The following is a 13,001-nucleotide window of genomic DNA, read 5'->3' on the forward strand; positions in this document are numbered from 1 at the left end:
ACAGATTTATGGGTTGAAGGGAGACATGAGGTTAGGTTGGGTGTTGCTGCATGTATGCTTCAGCACTGACTCAGCATGTCATAAAGTTCTGCAAAGACTTATTAAAGACCAGTTCTTCCAAACCAGGTTCTTTGAAGCAGAAGAAAAACAAGCATCTGAAACAAGCAAGATATCAGCTCTTGTGTGGCTAGCTGCTAGCAAGGAGTTTACCTCTGAGTCCAAAAACAAACATTTCAGAGCTGTTCCTTTAAAATTTAGAAAATAGATACAATTTAAAAACTGTTCTTTTATTTTTTTCTTTATTTTTTATTCTTTAATCATTTTTTTAGAATTTATATATTATTTCAAAATTTTATGATACTTTTTAATCATGTTTAAAAATATTTTTTATTTTTTATTTTAATTTTCATTCTTGTGAAGCGCCTTGTGATTTTTATCTTGAGAGGCGCTATTTAAAAGATTTCTTCTTCTTCTTCTTCTTCTTCTTCTTCTTCTTCTTCTTCTTCTTCTTCTTCTTCTTCTTCTTCTTCTTCTTCTTCTTCTTCTTCTTCTTCTTCTTCTTCTTCTTCTTCTTCTTCTTCTTCTTCTTCTTCTTCTTCTTCTTCTTCTTCTTCTTCTTAACAACTTAGATCCACAGCTGCACCGGTGGGTTAAGGTTTTATAGAACACAGCTCCTGGGGGCATGTTTTTAGGAATTAAACATGAGCCCTGTCTGCTGAAAATAAATAAATAAATGTTGCTGCTATTTACTCCAATCATACTCTTTATAGCATTCAGACATTACTGTTGGCCAGACGCAGATTCTTCAAACCATAAAAACCTCCCAAGATCAAATTAACGAAGGTTATAAAAAACTGTTTGGTAACACTTCTTTTTACAGTCCCATAAAATCTAAGTACTTACATGGTAATTATATTGTACGTTAAAGTATATTATTGTGTAATTAAAGTGTATAATTGTAATAAAGTATAATTATTGTGTAAAGGAGCAGTTACTGGGAATTATTAATAAAAATAACAACTAGAATTGAACCTGAGTTACATGGTAACAACTGTTTAAGAACTCAGAAACAATAATACACTTTAACACTATGTAATTACCATGTAATTACTCAGTATTTGAGGGACTGTAAAAAGAAACATTGCCAAATGTTTTTATTTATTTAAAAGATATGAACAAATACCTCGTTAGGGTAAGAGTCCCTTAAAATGTTACAAAATTCAAACGTCCAGCCCCCTTCATTCAGGCTCCACCCACACACCACACACATGCTAGATATAACAAATACTGTCAAGCCACAACAACAACATAATGCTATCCTACATTTTTCACCCCTTGTAGGACCTTTTCTGCCATTTTTCTTAAGGTAATGCACCTTTGCTGTGCCTTTAGGCTTCTGACAGACTCCTCATAGTCTGGTGCCGGTCAGTGGTTCTCCAGGTTCTGACCCCAATGCAAGTTTAGGAGAGAAAAGCCACAGGCACCTAGATCAGAGATCCAGTCGGGAGGATTGAGCTTATGACACTACTTGGGCTACATAATCATGCAACAATTTAGTATGCTAGCTTATATAGCTAGCCCGGCTCTGGCTTTATTTGCTGTTTAAGTGCTCCAAGAAGGTGAGATTCGTGCACATTACAATATGTGTGCACATAGTGTGTGTGCAAGGGGGGAAAGATGGTCAGAGAGCAGTTTGGTGTATGGATCAGGATCCAATCATTAAGAACGGGACATCTGAATGACTGGCTGGGGTTTTTCTAGGGTTGTATGTTTCAAAGGTGATATTATTTTTCTTTTATGTGACAACACAGCTTATTTAAGTACATTTTAAGCAACGTGGCAAAAATGCTCCAAAAATCTTACTCAACCTTTAATTAAAGTTCCTCTTTCTCATGTCAATACAATCAGCAGCAGTGATCTTTGTTTCTGTATCTGAGCCAAACTCCTCTTATCTTTGGCGTTAAAAGCCGACCTTTTGCCTCTCGGAGCGATAAGACTCAGGACCATTTCCTCCACACGGCTCTGCAATCTGCTAAATGTGTGTAAAGAACATAAAATGACTGCAAAGCTCTCTCTAATGCACTCTTAAGAGAACTCTTTTAAACGTGTCTTGAATGTTTATAACACAAAATGACTTTTTATCAATCATAGGAAAGTTCAAATGAAGGGTACATTTGTGCAGCCCGATTTGAACAAGAGCCATCAGAAATGCAAATTTAAGGCCATGAACATCAGACACAAGGTGGTTTGAAAAACAACAAAAGAAAAAGAGAGGCAGTTCTCATCCCACAGAGGAAATCATCCTCAGACTCTGAGTTTAAGGTTTTAAACGACAGGATTTGAGTTTCAAAACAATCGTCTGGAATGAGTCAAAGCAAAGAGACAGTTTCCCAGAAATGAGCAGCAGCAGAGAGAGATGGAGACAAATGGTTGCTGGGATGGATGGGTCTGCTGCACCAAACCTTAAATCATTCTCTCTGTGTTTACATGGGAGCGGTGGCACTCCAGAGATGTGCAGGACGTGTTTGTACAAGGTGTAAAACAAAAGACCACGGAGAGAGAGGGACTGCGTTCACAAGAACCAGATCCGGGTCTTTGGATCCTGCAGCCAGTTGGAGGTCTCTGTAGCACAAACATGGACAGAGTTCAGATCCTCTGATAGAGATGACACCATTAATGAAACGAAGATCAGAAAATTCACGCTGCCATCATTATCATCTTGTTGCCTCAGCTTAATGATCCGTCCTCTGTCCCATCATCAGAGGACGCAGTTCTCCTCTCAGGGACACTGGGCTTCTTCGTTCCGCTTTGAGACAAACTTGAGACAAACCCATAGCGAGTCGGCTTCATGGTACTGAGCCGAGTCTGAGGGGTCAAATAAGGGAAATTCACACGGAAACATTTCCTTTCAGATTCAGGAGCTTCAAGATCATGTAATCTACCTGGAAGGAGAAAACATCTCCTCTCGGACTGACCTTTTTATTTTAAAGCTGCTGCAGTGAAGACAGAACAAACTGTGTAGGATTTGTGTTGCATAAGGAGACGAGTCTGGAGACAAACCTGTTACCTGTCTGTCAAACAACCGATTAAAAGCAACGCTAAGTAAGCTAGCTGCTTCTCACCCATACTGGTTGAAAGTCAAATTACAACCCTGTTGTAGCTAGCGCTAACAATGAGCTAATGCTAACCCAATCAACTAATATTAAATAAGTTACAAAGTAAAAAGATGCACACTGTTGGAAAAAATATTACCATTAACCTGCGATTTCGTAGCCTCCATTAAGCTAATGGATGCTACGAAATCGCAGGTTAATGGTAATATTTTTTCGCCTCCAAGACATTCCTCTCTTACTTTTACTTCCAGGCTCCACCATGATCAGGTGAAAAATTGAGGCCAACCCGGAAGTACCAAAAATTGCAGTTCCACCCTCATCCGCTGGGGGCTGGTGTCAGAAGCGAGCAAATCCTCATCGACTCCCATGATAAAAAATACCATTTTCACAGCAGAAATAAACATGTTTACAGCCTGGTACCCAAACATGTTTTTTGTTTAAATGATCTAGTTTACACTCATGACAACTCTAAGGGGGGTGAATTTTTTTCTCACTCTTCTGTTTAAGTGTATTAAAAGCCTAAAATTCTGTATAATTAATGAGCATCAGACCCACGTGACCACAGAGCTAGCTCCGGGGAAAGGCCTCAGTCTGAGCCTCGGCCTCGCCTGAAAACTGTTCGGTCATTTTCAGTCTCTCAACTTAGACCATTAGTTGTAGCGTTTGTGTATTCTTTTTTGGATATTATTTGTGCAATTGTTGGACAAAATGACTTGCAGTGGCATTAATTGCACTAATAGAGCATCCAAGGAGTCTCCACTTCATTTTTTTCGGGAAGTAAAATTATATTTATGTATTTTAGGTCACTGTCGCTCTTACACTAGCTGAGCTTAGATTGTAACATGTACTGTTTAACCATGAAATTTAAATGTAATAGGGTAAAACCCAGTGCATTTAACATAATGCTGCACTTTAGAAAATGGGTTGAAATATAACATGTTGGTGGAGCTGGGTTCCGACTATCGGCTTGTGGAGCTCTCGGGAGACCTCTGTTTTCCACCCGGTTCTCCCCCCCCCCACAGCTCGGCGCATCTCTGTCTGATCGCGGCTTCTGTCTGCTGCGCGGGCTGCCGGCTTGTGGAGCTCTGGGATGTAAACCTTTCCACCCGATTCTCCCCAGCGGCAGCTCTGCGTATCTCAGATCGCAGCGGCGCTTGTCTGCTGTGCGGCTGCCGGCTTGTGGAGCTTTCGGAGACCTCTGTGTTCCACCCGGTTTTACCCAGCGTTCAGCCCGGCGTGTCTCTGACTCAGAAGCTCTGGTGTTGTGCACAGTTAACTCCAGTTGTAGCTAGGTTGCTACCTCGGTTAGCTTAGCTCCCACCTCCGCGTTAGCTTTGGGTTAGCTTCAGGTTTGCTTGTAGCTAGTTCGACCGGGTGTCGTCAGTTGATCCCAGCCTTACAGCCACACCCTCAGCTCCACCTCTCTTCCCTTTTGTGGAATTGTCTGGGCTTGACGGAACATGTGACACGGTCAAAATGGCGGTGGTGGCCACTTCCCATTTTTCTTCAAAAAAGTGTTATTGGGTCTATGGAAACCCATTGTCCAATATTTATATGTCGATGGCCATGATGCAAACTAAAAAATAACAACAAATTCTTCTTTTTCTTGTGCTTTTTATTGATGGTTGGTGAACTGAACAAGCTAACTGTTAGCTTTTACGTTAGCTACCGGCACAGTAAGCAGTTATTGCAACAAATCAAAATCACAAGGATCACTCTTCAGCCAACACATTCTCACACAGAAGCGTTGAAAACTGACGCTGAGTGACCAAGCGTGTATTTTGGAAACCGACAACACTGTACGAGAGCATCGGATTCCAATGAAACAGATTTCATCGACATTTACCATCTAATCTCTTGCTATTTAACCTTCCCCTCACCTCTATCCTAACCTTAACCCTGTTGTTCATTCTAAAGTTCCCGTTAACCGTGTTGGAGAGGGGCGTTACAACTAGGAACACAGAGTCGGAAACCGAGGCTCTGGCACAGCCCGTTGGTTCCACACACATTGAGTCCCAATGCGTAGGACACAAATGCTTGGTCACCCAGCATCAGTTTTCAACGTTTTGGGTGTGAGAATATGTTGCTTCAGTAAATCACAAAACTGTTAGGTGCAGTTTCTAGTCAGCAGAGGGCGACAGAGCGCTGTCCAATGTGAAGTTGCTCAAGTTTCTGCCTCAAGAATCATTGAAACCAGTTTCAAAGCAAAAACTTAAAGTTATAAAATCTCTTTAGTGTTGCTTTAAAGGGTTTAAAGGCTGGAATTCGCCCTTTACTTCGTCAGGGAGATCCTGCAGAAAACCCACCCATGCATAAGGCCACAGCTCCAATTCAAACCTGCAACCTTCATACTGCAAGTCCTCATAATCATTGGATGAATATAAAGGTCTCAAAAACTTTTTCATAAAATGATAACTTACTTTTAAACCACAAAACACTCAAATCTCCTTGATTCCACATTTTTAACCTGCTCCAACCTCAAATCCAATATGGCCGTCTCATACACTAAAAGAGATTGTAATAAACTTTATTTGCACATCTATCAGTTTTTATCTCAGTAGATCAGTTGTTACTGAATGTTGCAGCCTGACAGCTGAGCACTGGCTAACTGGTTTGCCCAGTTTTCCACTGGAACACTGCTACGTCTGATGAAGCCGATCTGAACTTATGAACCAAAGAAAATGCAGTGTTTAGCTTTTACCACCTGCATTAGAATCTCTCAGCCTTGGGGCATGCAGACCAGACACACACAAACAACATACAGTGGGGCAAAAAAGTATTTAGTCAGCCACCGATTGTGCAAGTTCTCCCACTTAAAACGATGACAGAGGTCAGTAATTTTCATCATAGGTACACTTCAACTGTGAGAGACAGAATGTGAAATACAATCCACATGGCATTCTCCCAATCCTCTGCTGTATCATCCATGTGCTCTCTGGCAAACTTCAGACGGGCCTGGACATGCACTGGCTTCAGCAGCGGAACACGTCTGGCACTGCAGGATCTGATTCCCTGCCATTGTAGTGTGTTACTGATGGTGACCTTTGATACTGTGGTCCCAGCTCGCTGCAGGTCATTCACCAGGTCCCCCCGTGTGGTTCTGGGATTATTGCTCACCGTTCTCATGATCATTTTGACCCCACGGGATGAGATCTTGCGTGAAGCCCCACATCGAGGGAGATTATCAGTGGTCTTGTATGTCTTCCATTTTCTGATAATTGCTCCCACAGTTGATTTTTTCACACCAAGCTGCTTGCCTATTGTAGATTCACTCTTCCCAGTCTGGTGCAGGTCTACAATTCTTTTCCTGGTGTCGTTCGAAAGCTCTTTGGTCTTGGCCATAGTGGAGTTTGGAGTCTGACTGTTTGAGGCTGTGGACGGGTGTCTTTTATACAGATAATGTGTTCAAACAGGTGCCATTAATACAGGTAACGAGTGGAGGACAGAAAAGCTTCTTAAAGAAGACGTTACAGGTCTGTGAGAGCCGGAGATTTTCCTTGTTTGAAGTGACCAAATACTTATTTTCCACCCTGATTTACAAATAAATTCTTTAAAAATCCTGCCATGTGAATTCATGGATTTTTTTTTACATTCTGTCTCTCACAGTTGAAGTGTACCTATGATGTAAATTACTGACCTCTGTCATCATTTTAAGTGGGAGAACTTGCACAATCGGTGGCTGACTAAATACTTTTTTGCCCCACTGTAAACTGCAGCACAGCTTCATCAAGTGATATTTTAGTAAATATTTCATGTAATGCTCGACATCTCTCTGGCAGTCCCAGAACTTCGTCTCCTGCTCCTCAGACTCACATACTCTGTTTCTGTTGTGATCAGGACCAAATTAAGAGCCTCATCTCATAGTTAGAGGCGAGTCTGCGACGTGTGTACAGACCATGATGTTAGAGGTTGTTTCTACAGCGAGCTGCATCCTGTGATGTGGCGGCTGTCGTGGATGAAGCAGCAGACAGTAATAGAGCTCTCCTCAGCCGGAACGATGAGATTCTGTTTGGTACATTTATCTTTAGAGTTGTTTAATGGAGGGAACATTTTTATCACTATCAGCCATCAGAGCACTCTACTTCAGGAGTCGCCTTGTATAACCACGAAGGCTTTTTATGTCCTCTCACACAAAGAGATCTGTTTAGATGCTGAAAAGGCCTCATTCTGGCCAAATAATGGTTCATAATAAAATACCAGGGTTTCATACTGACAAAAATGGGTTCACGGTTTAGGGATGGTCAAAGTTTTTGTAAAGAATAAACAGATGTATCAAAAATTAATGATAATTACTCAATGAATCAGTTTGAACAAAAATAGTAAGTTACCTGCTTATTTGTGGCATTTATTATTTCTGATTATAATTGATCACTCTGAATTTTTCATGCAAGCTAAACATGGAAATAGTCATCTTTTGGTATGTTCTTACTGTGATGCTGTATGAAAATAGTCTCCTACACCCGTCTCCTGCATTCGTTTCTGATAGAAAATGGACGGTGAAACTCTAGAGATGGAAAAGCCTGACAGATCTACGCGACGGGGAAGGTTGCTGTTGTTTTAGCGTCCAGGAAACAGCAGAGATGGTCTTGATTAGTATAAGCTAACTATTAGCATTAGCAGCTCCACCACACAGCAGAACTCCTTCAGGCTTGTGGTATTCGTGGAGATGTCCAGCCTATCAGAGGCGAGATGTCCAAATATAAGACCCTAAATCCTGCTGTCTGAAGCTACTTTCTCCTCCAACTGAATTCTCTGAGCTGAAACAGAACATTGCAAATGTGCTACATGTGAAGGACCTCTTTAAAACAATTATTTCTAATGCAACCAACTTTTTGAAAGTTTTGCATGTTCTCATACGTGTGTGGGTTTCCTCCTATAGACCAAAAACATGCATGTCGGATATACAGTATTATTGCTTTGGATAAAACATGACGGTTACATTCCCACAAACATCCTATCAGTTATGTGTAGAGCCCCCTGTTGGTGTGGAGGTCCTGAGCAGATCCTTCAGAATGAAACGGTCCTCAGGGTTTTCTTTGCAGGTTATTGTGGTTCAGGCTTTACTGATGCGGGGGACACTTTGGACGAGGTTTCAGTCCATAACAGGGAACGATAACAGTTACAATATGAAATTAGCTAATAATATAATTATATAATATAATCTAAACAATAATGATAATATTATTATAATGATAATGCATGTGACAACTATGATCAATGCATGTTTCATTCAGATAAAAGGAATAAAATGTGCTGAACCAAGCTGTCGACCATGTGAAATTACTTCCATCTAACTAAAGGACACATCGCACATATTATTATTGATGTTAGACATCAGAATAACGTGTTCCTGCTGATATAACGTTCGGACCTTCAGTCAGCTGGAATACAAACATCAGTTCCTTGTTCTTTGAACACATCAAAGGACTTTTGGTCCAAACTAAACCCAACCAAGGGTTCTCCTTTGGTTCGGAGCTGCCGGTAAAACAACGAGGCCGTTAAAGCCATCAGGAAGGAAGTGAGGTTGAATGAGCAGCCGTTGCAGACAATGCCACACAGCAGCCTGCAGTATTTCTCAGAGTGTGGCACAATAACGACTTGTTCTTGCTGTTGAACATGGTGGCTCTGACTGGACCGAGGCCAGAACCGTTCATAATTCTCCTTCTCCAGATCTCCAAACAAACTCTGACTGTACTCAGCCTCATAAAGGCTCCTTCTTCTCGCCACAATGAGCCGACTAAAGGATGTGGAGTGACAGTAGCTGATGTCACGCTGCGGTCACTGGAGATCTCGCCTCGCTTGCTCAAAGACACACCGTAAAATAATGCAAAGGACTCTTTCTCCGAGCTGCCTCTGAGTCTGACACCATAACTCACGCCGTCTGGATGTGATGCTTAGGAGGGACGCTGCAGCTCTAATGGTGGAGGAATGACATCCATTCTTAATGGGAGCAAATTGGGAGTGCTATCCATTAAGAAGAGGGATAGCTCCGCTTCCTTTGACTTGATTAGAGAGGCTGGTGAGCCACTAAACTCCAGTACAGATATTAATGTAATTGCTGAAGCAGCTGGTTCCTGTCTGAGTTATGATCCATTGTTTCAGGGGGAAAACCAGATCAGAGAGAGGGGAAACGCTTCAGCACAATGAGCGTTTGTCAGGGGACGGGGAAGAGGAAGTCCACAAAACTCTGTTTACACCGCAGATGTGCCTGAGAGGGGGAGCTAATCCAGTTTCACAGATAAAAACTGTTTTGTTCCAGAAATAATCTTGCACAGGACTCCATTTCAAATGAATAAATAAAAAAGAAACTTATTATCATGCTTTATTTTGATATCATGTAGTAATTCAGGCCTGGAATGTTCTGATCAGCACCACAGCTGAGTGACTCAGAAGAGCACTCGACTGTGCAGCTTTTTAATTGACCTAGGTTTCATGAATTTGATCAACTGGTTCATTCAAACTGGCAATCAGCTGCAGTCGACTCCAGCTAACAGATCTTTATTCACGTCGGAACGACTCATCTGGAAAACCAGCCCTGAGTGGCAGAGAAACCGGTTCTGGAACGATGGGAACCTCATACTGGTCCTGTGTTTTCCAAAATGAGACAAGTCATTAAGTGTTGCTACAAATATCGTTTCAGGCCATTTTTCAACACTCCCCAGGTCTTATCTCAGGTTTTTGCAGACGTCTTTGTGCTGTGACCTTCAGCAGGGAGGATCACAGCCCAGAGGAGAGCCAGCTCCTCCACATCCGAGGCTGACTTTCACAAACCAGAAGATGTTTTCTGAATGTGAGTCCTCTAATTTGGGAAGTAGGACACTAATTATCATGTTTATATATGCGGTACATTACAATTTACAGAATAGAGGTAAAATTATGGATTGTGGGAATTAATGTCAAGGGAAAATGACACATTTGACAAATAATCATCTTTTTACTTTCAATCAAAACTTCAACTTTTCTCAAAATAAAGGACTGATTATTAAAAACAGAAAAGGCAGAAAACCCAGCTGATCTGCTGCCGCCATCTAGTGGTGACACAAAGTTACTGTTTTAATGTTTTATGCAGCAGATGAGACATTTCTGTCCTTTGTCCGCCTAAATAAAATAAACCTAACCAATAAAAGTCATTCAAAACCTGAAAGAAGATTAGAAACTCATTACAAATCTTATAAATAATAAATATATTTTAAACTATAGGTTTAAAGCTTTAGTGAGAGACACCAAGGAGCTAATAAATTGTTGGCATTTTCAAACCAGGACAAAAGGAAGTGACCAAATAAAGTGGAAATATCAACATTTTCCTTGTTTCAATCAGTGTTTCATTCAGTCTAATTCTTTTGGAGTTTTTTGACGTTTACAATTAGCTCCGGTTTGGTAGCTCCGGTTTGGGCCAGTTGAAAACAATAAGTGCAACCAGAGGCTGTAAACGAGCTGTTTTTGTCCTCCCTGATAGCACTCATCAGGTGATCTAGGTGGGCTGTCCTCTCACCTAAAGCAAAGCTTAAAAAGCAACTGCAGGCACTTTCAAACAGACTTGAATCTGCACCGAAGGGCCTTGAGTGTCTGTTAGTGCCTGTTTTTGTCTTCTTAAACTTTTGCTTTGCACTATCTTCCATTGGGAAAAGAGAAGGAAACTCATCTGTGGGTTATCCTGTTGTCTAGTAGCTCCGGTTTGGGCCAGTTGAAAACAATAAGTGCAATCAGAGGCTGTAAACGAGCTGTTTCTGCCCTCCCTGAAAGCACTCATCAGGTGATCTAGGTCTCAACCATTGCAATCAGCTGCTGCATGAACACCTGTTTCCAATTAGTAGCACAGCATAGGTTTGGTGGCATAACTGAAGCGTCAGCGGAAGCGTCAGCCCTTGTGTCTCAGCCCCTCCGATGTGAAGACATACGTGTCTACCTGTGCGTGTCCACAGAGCAAACAAGCTCGACCCATACGCTGCTTCATCAACACCTAGCAAAATGTGTCATTATCCTATACCTGTGATCACTAGCATCAGACGAAGGTCACACACAGCAAACCGCTTTTGCAACCTTCAAAACCTCCACTCCCTAAAACCAACTCCCCCTGAAGACACCCACCTGTCCATGGGACTGTGGAACTGCCAATCAGCTGTAAACAAAGCTGACTTCATTACTGCATATGCAAACCACTTGTCACTCGATGCACTGGCTCTCACTGAGACCTGGATCAAACCTTGTGACAATGCTACCCCATCTGCTCTGTCAGTTAACCACACTTTCACCCACACTTCTCGTGCATCTGGCCGAGGTGGTGGAACGGGCATGTTAATTTCCAATAAATGGATATATAGTCAGTTGCTACCCATCACTAAATACAACTCCTTTGAATACCATGCCATCCAGGTGACTGTACTGAAAAAATTATTTTTAGTTGTCATATATCATCAACCAGGTCAACTCAGAGAATTTCTTGATGAACTCGACACCCTGCTTTCCTCCATTCCTGAACACGACTGTCCCACAATGGTCCTTGGAGACATGAATATTCACCTAGACAATCCCAGCTCATCAGGCTTCCTGTCACTAATGTCATCATTTGATTTAAAACTAGTACAAAGCCCTCCAACTCACAAAGCTGGAAAAGCACTTGACCTCATTTTCTCCAGAAACTGTGTCATAGACACAATCTCTGTCACACCGCTGCATCTTTCGGATCATTACTTCATCCATTTCAGCACGACTCTACAAGGGAGGTCCACTGCTTCCTCCCCAATGGTCTCATTCCGCCGCAACCTCCGCAATCTAGCACCCAACCACTTCTCCTCTCTTGTTGCCTCCACTCTTCCATCTCCCAGCACATTCTCTGCTTATGAAGTGAATGAAGCCACCGAGTCACTCTGCTCCACACTCGGCTCTTGTCTTAATAACTTGTGTCCTTTAGCCACTAGACCAGCTAGATCCTCTCAGTCGCACCCTTGGCTAAATGATACCCTCCGGGCTCTACGCACCAATCTTAGAGCTGCGGAACGGAAATGGCGCAAAACAAGAGATCCTGGTGATCTATTGAAATTTCATGATTTACTGTCCTCATTCTCTGCCAGCATCACTGATGCAAAGAAAGCTTTCTACACTGACCAAATTCTCAGCTCTACTGACTCTCAGAAACTATTTTCAACATTCAAAACTCTGCTCACCCCTCCATCTCCACCTCCTACTAACAATCTATCAGCTGACACCTTTGCCTCATTCTTCACTGACAAAGTGTCAGCGATAAGAAAACAGTTTTCTCAACTGGCCACTCCTGAACATTCACTACCACAAACTCCTTCTAGCCCGGCCATATCAGGCCCTACTGCTTCATTTTCCTCTTTTTCCCTGTCACTGAGAACTGTGTGTCCAAGCTTCTCACGTGCAGCCGCCCTACTACATGCCCACTTGACCCCATTCCAACTAAGCTGCTCCAAGCTATTGCTCCAACAGTAGCCGCAGCAGTCACACATGTGATCAACGCATCACTGACATCCGGTACTTTTCCCTTCTCTCTCAAGCATGCTCAGGTTAAACCACTGCTAACAAAAACATCTCTTCCTCCAAATCATGTGGAGAACTACCGACCTATCTCTCTCCTCCCTTTTCTGTCCAAAATCATTGAAAAGGTGGCTTTCAAGCAGATCAAAGAATACCTCTCACAAAACTGTCTGCTTGACCCTTACCAATCTGGGTTCAAAAAGGGCCACTCCACTGAAACTGCTCTGTTAGCAGTGACTGAATCCTTAAAAGAAGCTAGAGCAACTGGCAAATCCTCAGTGCTTATCCTGCTCGACTTATCGGCTGCATTTGACACTGTCAACCATGGCTTCCTTTTGTCCGCACTCTCTAGCATGGGCATCACAGAGAAAGCACACGCCTGGTTTGAAT

The sequence above is a fragment of the Nothobranchius furzeri genome, chromosome 5 (genome assembly GCF_043380555.1).
Source record: "Nothobranchius furzeri strain GRZ-AD chromosome 5, NfurGRZ-RIMD1, whole genome shotgun sequence".
Taxonomy (NCBI): domain Eukaryota; kingdom Metazoa; phylum Chordata; class Actinopteri; order Cyprinodontiformes; family Nothobranchiidae; genus Nothobranchius; species Nothobranchius furzeri.